Here is a 14,931-nt window from a genome sequence, read left to right on the forward strand (position 1 = left end):
AAATTCTGTTGTTGAAAACTTGGTTAAAACTACCTCTTTGGTGAGTGAAAATTTTCAGAAACTTTCTTTGGAGTTAGGTGAAATTAAAACAGAAATGTATCGGAATCAATCTAGGTCACGTTCCAATTCTAGGAACAATTTTAGAAATTCTTTTAGACGTCGTTCTAACTCGCGTAATAATCCAAATTGGTTGTGTAGATTTCACTACAAATTTGGAAATAATGCTAGAAGTTGTGAACAACCTTGTTCTTATAACAAAAAACAAAGATTCAACAAACTAAATTCTTCCGTTCTTGCAACGACGAACAGCGGAAATTTAGAATTTTCGACGCGTCGCTTATTTATTTTTGATAGAGAAAACAAACAAAATTTTTTAATTGATAGTGGAGCAGAAATTTCGGTATTACCCGCATCTAAATTTCCTCATACGAAACGTTCCGACATAATTCTCACTGCAGCTAATGGCTCAACAATTGCCACTTACGGGAAAAGGCTTTTAAACGTAAATTTGGGTTTAAGACGTGAATTTCCCTTTACATTTTTGATTGCGGATATAGCCAAGCCAATAATTGGCGCTGATTTTCTTTGTAAATATGGTCTTCTTATAGATATTAAACATAAACGTTTAGTAGATCCATTAACCAATCTCTCAGTTAATACAGTATCCTACTTTTGTGATATTCCATTACCTAAATTATTTGTGGTTGACAATAAATTTACAAAATTATTAAAAAAGTTTCCGTCACTTATTTCAGAGCCAGATTATACTAAACCTGTTAAACATACAACAGTACATCGACTTGTAACAGAAGGTAGTCTTCCATTTTCTAAGCCCAGGCGCTTAGATCCGGTTAAATACAAAGTCGCGAAAACGGAGTTTGATTTCTTAGTTAAAACAGGCATTTGTCGGCCTTCAAATTCTTCAGTAGCATCACCACTTCACCTTGTACCTAAAAAAGAGTTGAATGATTGGCGTCCATGTGGTGATTTTAGAAGATTGAATATTGTAACTGTTCCCGATCGTTATCCCTTACCTCACATTCAAGATTTTAATATGAACCTTCATAATAAAAATATATTTTCAAAATTGGATTTAGTTAGGGCATATCACCAAATTCCTATGGCCGAAGAAGATATTTATAAAACTGCTATTACAACTCCTTTCGGTATGTTTGAATTCATGAGAATGCCTTTCGGACTTAGAAATTCTGCACAAACCTTTCAACGATTCATAAATGAGGTAGTAGGTGACTTAGATTTTGTATATGCTTACATCGACGACTTACTTATTGCAAGTACAGACGAAGAACAACATTTAAAAGATTTACGTATCCTTTTTCAACGCCTTACAGAGTACGGTTTAAACATTAAACCAAGTAAATGTACTTTTGGTGTAACAAATATAGATTTTTTAGGACATAACATTTCTAGAACAGGTATTCGACCTTCCGATGAAAAGGTATCAGCTATTCGCAATTTCGAACGTCCAAAATCAGTTAAGCAGGCACAGAAATTTATTGGTATGGTAAATTATTATCATAGATACATTCCAAAACTAGCAGAATTTACAAACAAAATTTATGATCTAATTAACAAAGTAAATAAGAAACGTGACAAAACTTTGTTATGGGATGAGAATTCGAATGAAGCTTTTGAATGCATTAAAGATAAATTTGCATCTACGATATTGTTAAATCATTTTAACAAAGATGCTAAATTATCTTTAACAGTAGATGCATCTAACACAGCGATTGGGGGCGTTATACAACAAAATTACAATAATAAAATTGAGCCCATTGCATTCTTTTCTAAAAAACTTTCTCCAACTGAAATTAACCATAAACCTTTGACTACTGCTTTAAATTCAAAAACAGAACGAAGTCCTAGACAAACGAGACACTTGGAATTTATAGCACAATTTACTGATGACATACAATACATTAAAGGAGAATCCAATGTTGTAGCAGATACGCTATCTAGAGCTTTTGAGGTTAATGCAATATATAATACAGAACTGAATTTTAATATTTTACAAACTGAACAACAAAAAGATGATGACTTAAATCAACTTGTATCTGATTCTCAATATCTAAATTTAAAGTTAATTAATATTCCCATTTTAAATTTTAATATTTGGTGTGAAATTTCAGGAGAAACTCCTAGGCCATTTGTACCGAGTAATTTGCGAAAGACAGTATTTGATATTTTACATGGAATAGCACATCCGGGTACAAGAGCTACACGACGGCTCATAGTTAAAAAATATTATTGGCCTAATATGAATAAGGATATTAATATTTGGTCAAAAGAGTGTCTTAATTGTCAAAAGTCTAAAGTTTATCGTCATACAAAATCCCCTGTTGTCAAAATTCAAATTCCCAAGAATAGATTTGAACACATCCATTTAGATATAGTTGGACCATTACCTATTTCAAAAGGACATCGCTATATTTTAACGATTATTGAAAGATTTACCCGTTGGCCTGAGGCATATGCATTAAAAGATATTTCAGCAACTACAATTGCAAATAAGTTTTTTAGAGAATATATTTCTCGGTTTGGAGTTCCGTTAAAGATAACAACTGATCAAGGTAGCCAATTTACATCGAAATTGTTTTCGGAGTTAACTAAATTACTTGGTAGTCACCAAATTACAACATCCGCATATCACCCTCAAGGAAATGGTATGGTTGAAAGGTTTCATAGACAATTAAAGACTACTATAATAGCTAGAGAGGACACAAATAATTGGTATGACGAGTTACCTGTCATATTACTTGGTTTGCGATCTATTTACAAAGAAGATATTTCGGCTACACCAGCGGAAATGGTTTTCGGTCAGAATTTACGTTTTCCAGGGGAACTTGTTGTGCCATCAGCTAAAAATTTCTCATCAACTGAAGTTTTAAGTAATTTACGTGAACATTTTCGAAATGTTAGATCAAATTTAAGTCATCATAAAGATGCTGATACTGGAATTTATGTTCCAAAAGATCTTCAAACTTGTAAATTTGCATTCGTTCGAGTCATTAATAAACATTCATTAAAACAACCATATGAATGACCTTACAAAATTGTGGAAAAAGACCAAAAATGTTTTAAACTTGAAATAGATAATAATATTAAAACTATTCCTATTGATAGATTAAAACCGGCAATAATTGAGACAACAGACACAAACAACACCAAGAATTTACATAAAAAGAGAGTTACATTCAATTTGTTTAATGATAAATTTTCTTGAAGGGGGAGTAATGTAGGGTTCTTATTATCTTTATTTAACTTTGTATTTTAGTTACTTTGAACTTTTTAATTTTTAAATGTATTATCAATATTTTAAATTTCAATATTGATTTTCAATTTTCAAAAATTTTTCATTGTTGTGAAAAATAAAAATATTGACGTATACTTTTAGGCGAATTAATAAAATATAGTATAAAGTTTAAAACGTGGTTTCAATCACCACAATAAAAAACAACGATAAAATTCTTTTACCAAAATTTGGAAACCCTAAACTGCCAGCGGCTGACTGAAATACTGGCAAAATGAGGTTCTATTTCAGTATTGCCTTATAGAAAGTCCCATAAATCTCATTCTACCAGAAAGTCTCGCCCTAACCTGATAATTTCTTCAACTTACGTTGAGAGAAGGTTAGGTTGAACTGCAAGGTCAATAAAGGCTCCACATAGACTGAATGTGTGATGCAAGAATTTGTTTGACGACCAGACGCAAAAGCCTCAATTAGGTATCAGGACTTTGTTATAAAAAAGTCCATCCCCTTCGCAAATGGTAGAAGTTTTATGTGAACTAGCTTAATTGCTGCCTCGACATCTGGTATTTCTGCCGTCCTTGGTAGCTGAAGCCTTAACCTCGCGAGCGCAGGATACGAACACAGAACGTGCTCAACTCTTTCGTCCAACTCGAACTCCCCACTTCTGCTGTTACTGACGAGGTCTAAATTAAAAGCAGGTCACCTCAGAAGACTATGATCACCTAGTATGCTCATCACGGCCCTAAAACCTTTTCTCTTTAGATATGAGCAACTTTGTAAATGTAATGTCATAGGTTTTACAAATGCTCTTAGAAATTTTGCAACCCCGTTCTTCTTTGGATCACAAGCAACTCCTGCCTTGTTTGCTTTCCAGGAAAACTTCGTGATGAAGTGCCATGTGAAATTATTTCCTTAATGACAGCCTGACTGTCAATATATAAATTGACGCGAAAGACACTACAGTGATCTGGCATTCTGTAGGATCTATGTATTTATTTTTGGATAGACAAAGTAAACACCACCCCTTCCGTTTACTTGCACCATCGGTAGACATGTGTATAGTATGTTTTGCCATTTCCGCTCCCTTGCGCTAACTCACCGACCCTTCGTAAGCAACAAAACGGAACCACGTAGTCTGCTCGCCATATATTCGAAGACAATTCACTGCTATTTCCATATGGCCTGCATTCAAGCTGCCCCGAGACCTCAAGCCCTGTTGCATTAGGACATTAAGTCCGCAGCTGGGATGTGCAGAATGGCATGCAATGGTGCGGTCGGGGTAGTTTTTAGTGCTCCTGTTATGCTAATTATTGATAATCTGCAAACCCGTTTTCTTCTAACTCAACCTCGTTTTCAGTTTCCACCTATCTTTTTTAACCTACCGCAGTTTCTCAGTCCAACTGCCCTGTACTTCGCTTCAATATTTCATTTCATTTGATACGCTTCGAACGAGTTCAATCTCCACACCACAAGATATTCATACAATACACCTTTCTGTACTAAAATCGGAGAAATGTTCCTTCTGTATTATATTTTTCTAAAAAAAATTCTGAAACAAAGCTTCTTCTTCCGGTAGCGATAAAGACACTCCCCGAAGGTTTTGGGGAGTTTTATTGATGTTGATCCTCCTTCGCCGGTTATTGATTCGGTACGACCCGAAAAATAGCACCATTAAATATTAACTCGAACATATCGGGGTCAGCGGAGGTTGGCGAGGTTGACAATTGGGTTGGGGAAGCTAAAAATTGGCTCAACACCGCTCTTTTCTAGAAAATGCATGCATTTCCAAATAAATTTTTCGTAATTCTGACGGTAGAATAATTTGAGATTGGCGAAGATGTGCTTTTTAAAACCAATCCACAACTGTACATATAACCCTCACCTTTCTCGTAAGAGGTTGTGTTAAAATCTTAGTTGCTACTGGAATATCAATTATGATGAAACGCGATCGTGACTTCACTGACGAAGATGAGAAAAGTAGAGCAAGGGTTGCCGCTACTATGTTACAGAGCTTCCACTACAGGTCCTCTGCAATGTGCTGGCGATTGAATTAAAACCCTCTTTTTCGATCAAAACTTCAATTTGACAGTCTTCAACTCGCCCAGATTTGTGTCCAAGGACCATGTTTCATGCGATTTTTCTTGATCACAGCATACCGCAGGCTGTGAAAAAACGCACTCAAGAATAAACATTTGTTATCCATCTCATAAAGGTTCGGGTTTTCAGTGCGCATTTAAACTCCAGTCAAAGTTGACGACAGTTTAACTCTGCCACTTCGGCCGCTTAAGCTAAGATGAGCAGCAAAATTTTTTGTTATCGAACAAAGTGGCAAGTTATAAACTCTAGTCAACTTTAACTGGAGTTTCAACTCGCTTTGAAATACCGGGCCTTAAAGAACCTGGCTGCCGTAGATATCTTCGATTACAAAATTTAAAACCCCAAGCAAACGCGATCCCGAACGAAAGAGACGTCATCGGTATTCCATATTTATTCCAGCATCCATCTCTAATATTTGTATATGAATTTATATTACTGCAGACTAGCATTTGATGAACTGCCAGAGTGCCATCTTTTTTGTTTATCAGCTGAAAAAGTCAAATAGATAGGGAAGAAAAAGAAAACTCTCCTCATTTCGCTTCGAAGTACTCTCATCATCATATGTAAGTAATAATGTAAGTGTGATGATTCTCTGTAGGCATTTTGCGGTCCGATAGATGCCGTGAAGCATGTACCATGTACAAGAAAGTTGTGGAATGCGCACAAGAGATAACGCAACGACAACAAAAACAAAAAAAAGTTATAACAAATAAATGTAATTTCTTGATAAAAAGATGAATTAGACAAACAAAGCAGGCAAGAGAATCAAAGTGTACAAAGATGAAGATATACCGATGTGTCATCTAGGTTAGACAATCCCGAGGTCTTTATAAGGAACACTTTTGAATGTTATGAAATTTTGCTATTTCTTCACTTAACATTTTTTGTAAGAAATTCTCGCAAACATTCCTTATGAATTTGTCATACGAAAAGCTTATCGGATTAGCAGATGCCGTTCGGAAACGGCATACTTTAATAATGTAGACCGGTCCAATTTTTAGGAAATAAAAGTAGGACACTTCAAATCAAGAGTGTCTCTTCCATTTTTTTCGGCCTTAATTTCCTTAAAGGTATATCGCGGTAATTGATTATTTCTTTATAACAAATTTCCGCCTCACGAGTCCCCGGGATTGTTTATATTCTACGGGATTGAAATGTTGATCACGAACACTCGCAACGATACAAACAGATTTCAAGACTCTGTTATGATGGTTTTTGATAATGATCATTTCGGACCAACTGTTGATGCTCTTTTTATGGCATTGTTGCTGATCTGTTTTGAAGGCTGTGGGGTACTAGATAAGGGTTTTACAGAGGCATAAACAACAGTCTAACAAAGACTGGATGAGAAAAATAGGGAAATATTAATAGTGCTGTAACGAATTTTGGGAAGTTCCTGATAATTAGGCATCTTCTGCTAACGTTCGAATCCCTGAACTGTCGACTAAATAACTCCAATATTCAGTATTGCAAAATGGTATTTATTTAGACTACTCTGGGAGTGGTACTTCACAATTACGAATTAATTTCACAATTACAAATTATACTTCACTGATAGCGTGATCCACGCTGCTTTTATACTCTCAGTTAGCCTCATTCACATATTTTCTAAGGTCTAGGCTTTTCACGAACATGCCCTCTGGAGCAGTTGTATCTCATACTTGGTTATTTAGTGTAAGTAAGAGCTTCTGCTCTTATCTGCTGACTACATATGTGTATGTGAAATAATCTCTTCACTTCGAGCTGCTGACGATTTCTAGGATAGTTAGGTGACTATCAAAGCACTTAACTCTGCCAGCGAGAGATCGAGTGCTGTGGAGGATTGCTTGCCCTCACTTGCGGTCACATCTAACTTCTTTTTGATCTACGTTTAAGAACTTGAGAATATCCCTGGCAATTGTCAGGCTGATCTCTTAGCGCTGTAGCTCTGTCAGTGGAGTCTTTGGAGTGGATACAACATAAAAGTGCCCAAGTGAGTTGTTCCTTTACTAGACAGCTACCACGCAACTTAACCTAACCTATCAATTGGAGCTGGGAAGCTCAGCTAAGAAGATACTGGTGGGACTTGTAGGGCGACTACCACCGGTTAAGCGCTATTTGAGTTAGTAGTAAGTGTTAGAGAAAGTAGGTTCTGTAGTGAGGGATTTTGGTATCAGGCTCATCATCTCCCCGGTTATTATTTCTGCAGAAATTAGGCTCAGTCTTGTAACATTCGGTCCTTGGCGGTCGTGAGCAGCATAACCTAGAAGCCGACGCCATTCCTTTTCAAAGCGGCGCTACATTTGTATCGACTTAGTAGTTTATCGTGAATTCCAGGAAGCTTAATGTCCCTTACACCGATACGTGGTAAGTGAATGTAATCTCACTGCTCGGTTCTATCTTAAGGTCGAATATTTCTCTCAGAGACCAGCAGGATTTAATATCGATGTCGATCAACCTCAACCCATTTTGTAATGTTAAATCGAAGTGAATGAATTTTCCTACCAAAGAACCAAAACACACTTTCCATGTAGATCCTGACCTTGTAATGTCTCGACTTGTACAAGCAAGATTTTGATGCCATGGCGGGGCAGAAATCGTATATCGTGCTAGTTTATGCTAGAATTAGTTTTGATCCACGTTGGTCACCTCTTCCGTAGGGTGCATATTACTGCACGTAGTTGGCTCCCCCTGTGAGTTAGGGGTAGTAGAATATGCCCGCGGCAGGCATGCCAGTCGTAAGAGGCGACTATAACCCACAAAGTGGTGTATTCTTGGTTTTCTAATTAAATTGGTTTATGTTGATCAGATTTTCATACTCCAAGCCGACAGTGCACCTCTGTAACAAATTGCCGTCATCGTATTAATGACGAAAAGGGATTGTACTGGTGGTTAAATTGGTTTGTGTTTGATCTTCGGATCTTCACACTCCAAACCTATCAGTGCACCCTAAAATCGTAGCGAATTGCCGTCATCGTAATAGTGACGAAAAGGGATTGTACTGGTGGTTTAATTGGTTTGTGGTTGATCTTCGGATCTTCACACTCCAAACCTATCAGTGTACCCTAACCTTAACAAATGTACGTCATCTTATTAGTGACGATAAGGCTAACCAATCCTGAGTGGCTTTACTCGAAAGGGAGCAGGGAGAACGCTGGTATCACCCTGTGGGACCCCAAGCATGGTCTTTATAAAAACCGCCACCGCGGGAGCAGAAAATTAAGCCAGGTGATCTGAATTCTTCAGGTCTCACCTTCCTGTCCTGGGATGGCCCCCTTGTGGGAGCATCGCGGTGACTGTGGTTTCATATCGTATTTCTGGAAAGGTAACCCAGAATGCCTAGGATTGCTTCTGAGGAAGTTCGCTTCTTCGTTGGAGTTGACAGTGTTCTCTTCGGAGTAATGTGTAATGTATTGTCATGTATTTAAATTGTGGGACTGTAGCATGTATCTGAATACACACAGAACATGTTGCACGCGAATTACTTGTGAGCAGAGAAGAACGTACTATGATCCGAGGTGGAGTTGCCTAACAACCGGATGCCATATCCATAAAATGACCGGAGCTTTGACCCACTCCTATCTTACCAAGGTAAGGACTTGTAATTGAATGGCCCGATTACAAGCAATTTGGTACTAAACGATTCAGCTAAGAAGTGTTGAGAGAAGGCAACATAGAGCTGATAGTTTGGGCCATTGATCATGCAGTAGATCCGTGTTTGACACCGTAGAGTTAGGTCTACAAAGACAGGTATCTGCGTTATAATTCACCTTCAACTGCACGTAGTTGGCGGCTTTTTACTTTCGTTTTTGACGATCCCACAAGACTCTATGGACTTCATATCTTCGCTGGTTAATCTTTGCTTTTGCTGTAGGACGTTTATGTCAGCCTAAGCTTTCGCGATAGCAGCAAACAGAGGGTTGGCGGCACCTTCATTTTTAGGAATCCGACCCTTATATCTTCTCTGTTGAAGGTCGCTTTCAATTGTATATCGACGGCTTTGTAGCTCCCATTTCCAAATACGATTCGCTCGCTCATATGCAAGTATGAATACTGCATGTGAACTGCACCCATATTAGAAACGATCGTTCGTTTCGAGTGCGCTTAACGCAACGGGACTTCTGTCTAAGTGTACCTAAGCAATCGATGCAAGAAGAAGAAGCAACAGGCTTTCAAAATAATTAAAAAAAAGCAAGTCAATAGAAAGCGTAAAAGGAGAAGCACCACAAATGCATGCAAACAACACGAAATTAGAAAATGCATAGGCGCGCAGATAAGTGGGGTGGTGAAACTACACAAATATCTTCCCAACGCACCGGTAACTGAAATAGCGTTTGAAATGCAAAGCAACGGTGTTGGGCTTAAAGTCCCTCGTCAATGGCTAAAGTAACAGCCACAAAGGCACGTAGACAACCCAAATAGGCCGGCAGTCATTTAGACATTTGTTTTGGGTAAAATAGGAAAATATGGTGGTATGCACCTCAATACTGAGCTGTCTATGTATATACATGACGTTAAAATACATACATATATTTATATATACCATGTACCCAAGTTACAAAAGCCCAGTCCGTCTGTTCGTCCCCAAAACCGAAGCGAACCGGTACAATTAGCGGGCAGACTTGACAGCGTTTCAGATTGTACGGCTCTGGCACGCAGCCAAGGCATTTGAAATTTTCATTTTTTATTATTCCATACAAACTCATGCTCCACGTACCATGTGCGGCTCACAATATTTGTGATGTGATGTAGTTGTTGCAACTGCGGACTGACCCCATTTAAGTTCAAGAACCCTTTTTACAACAACCCAACAGCTAAGTTACTTATGTAGGTATGTCTGTACGGTTGGTTGCTGCCTGAAAGAGGCAGCCCAATTTGCGTTACAAATACATAAGCACGCATTTCTCGCGCAGCTACTGCTTAGGTGGACAGCAGCAGCGCTCGCTGAAGCATAGCAGCTTTGTTAGATTCATAGATAGGTTGAGAGGACTACAGCGGGAGACACATTTTTGGTGCTCTTAGTGAACTGCGCTGCTAGCAGCACCATGGCACTGCAACGGCTGTGGCTACTCATGGGGGATATGAAATAAAGTGTGAGTGTGTCTTCAGCTTGCGCTCCATTCAGCTGAGCTCCAACGCCTACTTTGAAATGCCATACATTTGTTTGTGTATGCCAAAACAAAAAGCTTTAGTTGCCTCTCATTGGAGACTATTTCTAACTATTTACTCACGTTTCCCCCACTAGTGGAGACTTGATCAACAAGTGTCATTCTCACCTATACCAAAACAATTGGTATTATCATGAGCTCTCTTTAGCTCAGCTGTTGCAACTTAGTGGGTTCTCCTCCCATTTACGCTTTTGCGCACCCTTCTTTGATTATTTTTCATTATGGGGCACTTTCATATACAAACATGAATTTACATACATACATATTTACATTTGTTTATACGGCATACACTTGTCTGAAATCAGCCACCTATCCCGGCAAACCAATCAACCGATAAGCGACCCGCACTGAAATTTTAGAATTCAAATTCATTAAAAACAAGTAAGGAAGTCTAAGTTCGGGTGAAAGCGAACAGTACATACCCAGCTGTACACTTGAAATGCTGTTGTTGTTTGCTTTGTGTGCTTAACAGTTACAAGGCTGCGCAATAATACATATACATATGGTTCTATTCTGAACTAATTTTTCTTCGAGTTTTGGCTCCCGAAACAAAGAAATTTGCTTAGTCATAAAAGGGGTGGTGCCACGCCCATTTTTTAAATTTGAAGTTTTTCCTATTTGTTGTTATAAATCCACTTGTGAAATGAAATACCATTGATATAAAGCTCTTTTTTGCAAAGATATAGCTTATTTTATTCGTCCACGACCCTTTTAAAAATCTTTTATATAAAAGTGGGAGTGGTCCTTAACCGATTTCGTTAATTTTACTTCAAAGCATTCCTTACAGTAAGGGCAATCTCTCTGCCGAATTTTGTTACGATCGGTTTAACAACTTTTGATTTATGATCAATATTTGTAAAATTTATTTTATCACAAGTGGGCGGTGCCACGCCCGTTTTAAAAATTTGTTTCAAGTTTTTATCAATAGTCTCAATATCAGTCCACACGTCAACTTTCAACATTCTAGGTGTATTATTTACTAACTTACTTTTCTTCACAATAACACTACTATTGCTCGCCAGATGCGTCTTAAATCAAAACTGATTGTCGCGCCTCTACTGTTGCTGCTTTTATACTGTGCGGTTTCCTCGTTCACATATTTCTAGGCACTTCCATTTCCAGAACTTACTAGTTAGTGCTATATTATTATAACTACAGATGCACGTGTATAGCCTCTCATATGCGCGTGTATTTGTGAGTGACACTTCCACAATTATAATTGTATACTTTTGGTAGCATCTCAGATAAGATATTTGCATGTGTTTGTGCGTCTCTTCTCCGTTGCGTGTACGTACAAATGTATGTGTAGACATAATGATTGGTCTATTGATGTGCATACAAGTCACTGCTTAGCATCGGCTTAGAGATGATAGTATCCCTTAGTGTTGCTAATATTCGTCACAATATATAAAAAGTGGTCGTTGTTATCATCCGATTTCGCTAATTTTCAATATCAATCTATTCTGGGTCCAGATAAGCTCGTGTACCAAATTTGATGAAGATATCTCAATATTTACTCAAGTTATTGTGTTAACGGACAGACGGACGGACGGACCGAAGAACGGACATGGCTCAATCAAATTTGTTTTCGATACTGATGATTTTGATATATGGAAGCCTATATCTATCTCGATTCCTTTATACCTGTACAACCAACCGTTATCCAATCAAAGTTATAATACCCTTTGTACAAGTACAGGTGGGTATAAATATGGAATAGATTTTTTGGACTACCGCCATAAAAGTGGGCTGAGAGTTCGAGGTTGATGTCAACATAGACCTTTACCTAGACACAGTCACAGGGGGATAAAGTACAGTTAGAAGTTGTATTGTAGCTTTCCCTTGCAAAAGACGCATTATCTTGAAATTGAACGCCCAAATATATATATTTTTCAAGCAGATGCAGCATATTGATCACGAGTTAGGTTCAATTCTTCACGGGCGCCGTTCCTTAACAAGTCTAGTCGAGTGTATTTTTGCGACCTGCCTTTTTTGTTTTTTTTTGAGAGGAAAAGCATCGATAGCCTCAAAGTCAGTGTGGAACTCTAAACGCACTAAGCCTCCTACCGTCAAGTACCAATTCCCAAATTATTAAATAAATTATAAATTAAAAATTGCTTAAAATGAATGTTATCATACATTTAAAAGCAATGAGGGCAGTCCCCGCTTAATTAATTCAAAACTTCTCTTTGTTTCATAGATGAACTGTCCAGCTTTCAACGGCATAACTCCAGATTCTAACGATAGAAGCTGAGTCATTACCTTTTCCAGTGGAAAACGGGCCTATCCATTGAACAACTTACAGATGCATATCACCGATAGCAAAACTGTACTAGCCTCAGCTTTTACTTGCCCCAGAGAGAGTCCTCCTCGGCGCAGAGAACATTTTCAGTTACTTCCCTCTAATGAAATCCTATAAATTTCTTTCTCTGTGATTGGACTCCACGCGGTCGACCCTTTAACGATCTGTCTTTTGCTTAGACTGGGTTTAACGCTGATACAACATCGACAACAATATCAAGACGAAATATAAATTGAGAACTTTAGGAGTGAAGTCCGACCGAGTAATGCACAATTTTATCTGGATACCCTCCCATCGTACGGGTGAAAGAAAGTTATCCGAGATTCCGAGCTCCTCGTAACAATATGAAACGGATAGAAATCCGATATGACAAGCGGAATGACTCAGAAAATTCCAACCACAGCCATTACTTTCACGTTCCCAGCTTTCCGACAGGGTCCGGCGTTTACCAGAAGTCAAATGATCTATACCTAAAAGTGACCGACGGCAGCTTTTTCTAACGGTCATCCAACAACAACTCAAAGCAATCGATGCTTTCTTACCTCTGCCCTCAACCAGTTTTTGTATGTATTATACCGAGGGACTCAATCTTATAAAATAGTATTAGCCTCTCTCTCGAAACTCCAAGTGATCTGAAAAAAAAAAAAATTCCTGCATATCGCAGGAAAAAGGATCAACAGGAACAACAGGTCGTCAACAGCCATCACTTTGCAACCCCTACAAATCGTTTTTCACCCAGAGGAAGTTTGTGTGACCAAAAGTAATCAATTGACCTTACGGCCCTTTGAAATGGCCAAGAGCTTAATTGACGGTGTTGCAGTTGACCTTATGTCATCACTTTTGAGACTAGCAGGACATGGTCGAACTTCCTTTCGATATTAGAATTGGTTCCAAGCACAAGTTCTTTGCGGCCGAGTAACCCCTCTATTAGTTTCTAATTTTAATGGAGTGCCATTTCTTTGTATAGAGATCCATCAGGTATTTTTTTATAGGGAGGCTTAAGATCTCCTTTCCACTCTAAAATGAATGGGCCTTAATCATATTACTATACTAAGGAGCATAAGAGAAGCTGGACTTCTTGTTTGTTGTTGTTGTTATTGTTTTAGCGATAAGGACACTCCAGAGCGCCAGGTGTCTTAGATTAATTGTTAGAATTAAGGAGTGTAACATTAGGGTATCATGTTTTCAGAAAAGAAAACGCCATAAGTAACTGTCTTATCGACCTAACATCCAAAACAGACCACATCACAGGGGTTTTGGACTTCCAGGTTCAGAACATACGATATCCTTCAAGGGAGGATAGACCAGGGCAGGGGCATCACAATATACACCGACGGCTCGAAAATGGAAAAGGGAACTGGAGTTGGGATGTACTCAACACATCTACAGTTAAGCCAATCATTCCGACTTCCTCCAAGCCGAGGTCTATGCTATAGACAGAGCGGTAAAGCTGCTCCAAGATAGTACGGTCTCCAACACCGACGTAACAATCTTTGTTGACAGCCAAGCCGCCTTAAGGGCATTATAGTCCAACATGATAAAATCGGACATCGTGCGGAGGTGTAGACCCTCTCTTGCTTCTATAAGTCATCTCAATGTCTCCCTTTGCTGGGTCCCTGGGCACAGCGGCATTGAAGGGAATGAACTCGCCGATGAGATGGCTAGGAAAGGTTCCGACTTAGACATAAGTGAGGTGGGCAGCTCCGTTCGACCGTTGCTGAGTTATACCCGAGGGAGAATCGACGACTATGAGAACAGGGCAACGGACTTGCTATGGAACAATAGGGTTAACTGCGAAGACCCAAGGTTCTTATTACCATGCTTGGTGTTTATTTGTAAAACCCTGTAAAGAAAAGAAAACACGAGAACACCCAGGAAAAACACCCCAAATCCCGCAACCTCAATCAAAACACCAGTCTTCTGTCTCTGCTCATTCCGAAAAACTGAACTGGGTTGCCAGGTCTCCTTTATTTATCATTCTTACAACTCGCAGGTTGCCACATGTTCAAATACTTAACAGTCCCCCCGAAAACCTATGGTTTTCCAATCCGAGGGGATATATACATACATAACTCATGTGTTTAGACTTCCATAGGCAGGATGCAAATTTTTTG

Source organism: Eurosta solidaginis, chromosome 1 (assembly GCF_040869045.1).
Source record: "Eurosta solidaginis isolate ZX-2024a chromosome 1, ASM4086904v1, whole genome shotgun sequence".
NCBI lineage: Eukaryota > Metazoa > Arthropoda > Insecta > Diptera > Tephritidae > Eurosta > Eurosta solidaginis.